We start from the raw sequence: 3,489 nt of genomic DNA on the forward strand, positions 1-3,489 counted from the left end.
ATCTGGAGCTGCTCAGATCCGTCCAAGGGGTCTCATTTGCCTACGTTAGGAGTCACTGTCCCGTTGCTTGTTTGGAAAGTTGGCATCAGCTCACACTGTCGTTCTTTAAAGAAACCTCCTTTCTCTTGCTAAGCTTTTCAAGCGGCCTCATGCATTCTTCCTTTTTGCAGTTTCTCAGACCAAAATAAATATCTGATCTTACCCAAATGGCCAGCAGAGCCTTGGTAGGGCACGTGGCGGTGCTTGTGATGACAATCGGTGTCCAACCTCACGCCGAGCTGGAAGGAAGGGGGGGTCCCTCAGTCTTTCCCTCCAGCCCCACTAGGAATTGGCACTTTCCTTATTAGACTACCATTTCTGAGAGCCAAGGCTGAGTTCTGCAGCCTGCTTTAAACCTGTGTGCCCCGAATAAATGATGCTGGGAGACTAGCAGAGTGTAATGCAGATAATATTATAATGCATATAATAGTAATGCATTTTAATGTTGCTTCTCTGCTTATGTGAGGCAGCAGTGAGGAAAAGGCCTAGAGGATTATTCAACACCAGCTGGTAGTTACCTGGGGGTGGAGGTCGGCTGCTGCTGCGGTGCTCTTAAGGCAAAGGCAAATGTGGGGTTTGAAAGCATCCTGAAAAGTGCTCTGCGGGTTACAAAAATCCTCCTTACATACCTGTAAGAAGTAATTGTGGGGAAGAGGCTGCTGCTACACCCCCAGGTAGATGAGGATCGCTCTGGGATCTGGCAAAGCATCTCCACAGGCAGGGCTGTGCAGGTTTCCCTCGTCCCATGGAGCTGTGTACGCCCGTGGGATGCAAACAATTTATTGAGTTGGGGTTGGCAAATGGGTCTCTCTTCTGCACCATTTATGGGGGCTTTAGGATTCCTACAGATGAAAGGCGCACTTTAAATGCAGGCCATGATTTACCCATTTATAGCAATGACAGCTGGGTTTGGTTAATCTATTGGGCATGCTGCAAAGCCTGCCGGTTCTCCCAGGCACTCGCAGTGCGGGTGGACGGAGAACATTGCTCCGTGCAGAGTTTCAAGTGCTGCTAGTGTGGGGGACAAACAGCAACGTGCACTGCACGCACCGTCCAAGCTACAGGAGGCATGGATTTTTACAGCTGCTGTGGATGTCTTTTTAAATGTGGAAAAGCAAAGGGTCAGATTCTTAAATTTTACATTTGAGTAAGTTGGTACACTATTTCAGACCATGTTGAAGGTAGTTTCTTCACACAATGCTCTACATGCTCTGGCAAGCTCCAGCGATAAGATCAGTTTGCTGTGGCTAGTCATTACTTGCTAGTCTGCGCTAGGCAGACGGATGATGACTGGTGCAGAAATACTTACCTGCAGTAGAGAAACGAGCATCCAAGTTTGTCCAGAGTGCACCAGCACCACGAGTCAGCAGATCAGTTAGATGAAAGAGCACATCTGCAAGCCTCTTCCTTCCCAGGCTCGCAGTTTCTCATTAGGATCGGCGAGACGCTCGCAGATGCTGTCATCACCGGGCCTTCTGTTTCCACGTGCATCTCCTGCGCGGTTCCTGGAATTGGGGCAGAGCCAGAACATGTATTTACTCAGCCAAAAACAAGGGGGTGTGTGCCTTTCGCTATTTGGAATAAAGTGACAAAGGTAAATGGTGGGGTTTGAAAACACCTTGAAAAGGGCTGTGAATTACAAAAATCCTCCTCATATATCTGTAAGAAAGAACTAAACACTTCCATCACTTGCGGTTTGTAGTATAAACTTGTAGGCAAACCACAGTAGCCTAAAGTTGGGTTTCCTCAGTGACATTTTATTTTCTAAATGTACCTTTTCTGAAGAAATGCATCTGTCTGTTAAACATATTCCCGTAGTTTTGCACGCTCTGAACATGAGGTTTCTTTTAACTGCTTTGAAAATCAAATTAATTAATATCCAGAGTGAGCAATAGGCACGTTCAGTATAACCACAGTTAATTTTCTTCAGTGACGTGGGGTTTAGCCTTGCAAACGAACAAAACAGCCCCCCGAACCGTGTATTTGCTTTGCTGTGTTGCTTCTGTAGAGACTTTGCATCCTACCAGATACCTGTGCTATTCAGCCCAGTCCTTAAACCAAAGTTCCCTTGCATACCTAGGAGAAAAATAAACCCACTGACATCGTGGGCAGTCTTCCATTTCTAGCAGTCTGGAATATATTTTTCAGAACCACTCTGTTGTTATATATAACTTCTCTAGACCTATAGATATTAGGGGTGAATAGAAACAAAAGAGGACAAGCGGTGCCAGACTAACACGCCTTCTAAGAAATAAAAATTTCCCTTGGCTGGTTTGGCACTAGTATTAGTGCCTGTACTGGAGTTCAGTGTAATCGGAGTCTTTTTCTCTAAGATGAGGGCTTTCCAAGGAGGCCTGGTTCTTGTCTCGGTGCCACAGATTATATACATGGTGCAGCTTCAGTTTATGCTGGTGTTGAGATGAAGATCAGATCCTTGGACCTGCCCTCTGAAATCAAAGCAGAAATCTGATAACGCTACAGAGTGTGCAGATTTACAGCTGTGCTGCTGGTGGCAGAGTAGAACATACGGTCTCTTCCTAGAGCTAATGCTATATTTACATCAAAATAAAACTGTAAAATGTAAAATAATCTAGCTTCAGGCTCTCGCACTTCACTACAAATGCTTTGTCTGCCTTGGCTGACAAAATGCTCTTGGCTTTTGATTAAAGAAAACTAAGTGGAAGCTGTTTTTCTCTTGATGTTAAGAAAGCTTTTGACAGAGAGAGTCTCTGCAAGACTAGTTAAGATGCACAAGCCCTGTGGTACACTCTGAAAACGTATTGAAGAAAAATACGCAGAACAATGCCAGTGTGAAATGATTTCTGCTCCAGAAAGGGCTGTATGTAGAAATGGCATCCTCACGGCTGGCTTAATGCTATGGGCTGTTCAGGCTGCCTACCTGGCTCTAATGACAAGCCGCTGGTTACAGCTTGTTGTTACTTTGACTGGTCAAAGCCTCAGCATCAAGCGGTTTGCCTTAAGCAGAGGTGGCGTTGAGAACGTCAGCTGGAGTAATTTGAAGAAAGCGGCTTGGGGGAAATACCTACAAAGTTTTAGAAATCTTGTCCTTTGGCTTTCAGGTGGTGGCACAGCCGTCCTCGGCCCAGACTCGGCGTAGCTCTGTGCACGGCTCAGCAGGCAACTTGCATCTCCTTCTCCTCTAGGCTGCTAAAACTGCGCAGTAATAAAGCGTGGCACGACTACTGATTAAGGCTAGTTTGGCCTAGTATTGCAAAAACTACTACAGCCATTTAATTAAAGCCTGTGTCACTGCGCATCGCCACAGAAGGGCTACATACGACCTGGAAAGCAATGGGCTTTCAACTGTGCTGTGAGCAGCAGCCTGTAACTCAGAGCAAACCCTGGAGGGTTTTATTTTAAATTACATTTAAAATGTGCTTTGGGGAGAAGGGAGCGCGGGGCGCTGCTCAGACACCTGTCGAAGGCGGT

The sequence above is a fragment of the Pygoscelis adeliae genome, unplaced genomic scaffold (assembly GCF_000699105.1).
Source record: "Pygoscelis adeliae isolate BGI_AS28 unplaced genomic scaffold, ASM69910v1 Scaffold420, whole genome shotgun sequence".
In the NCBI taxonomy this organism is placed as follows: Eukaryota; Metazoa; Chordata; class Aves; order Sphenisciformes; family Spheniscidae; genus Pygoscelis; species Pygoscelis adeliae.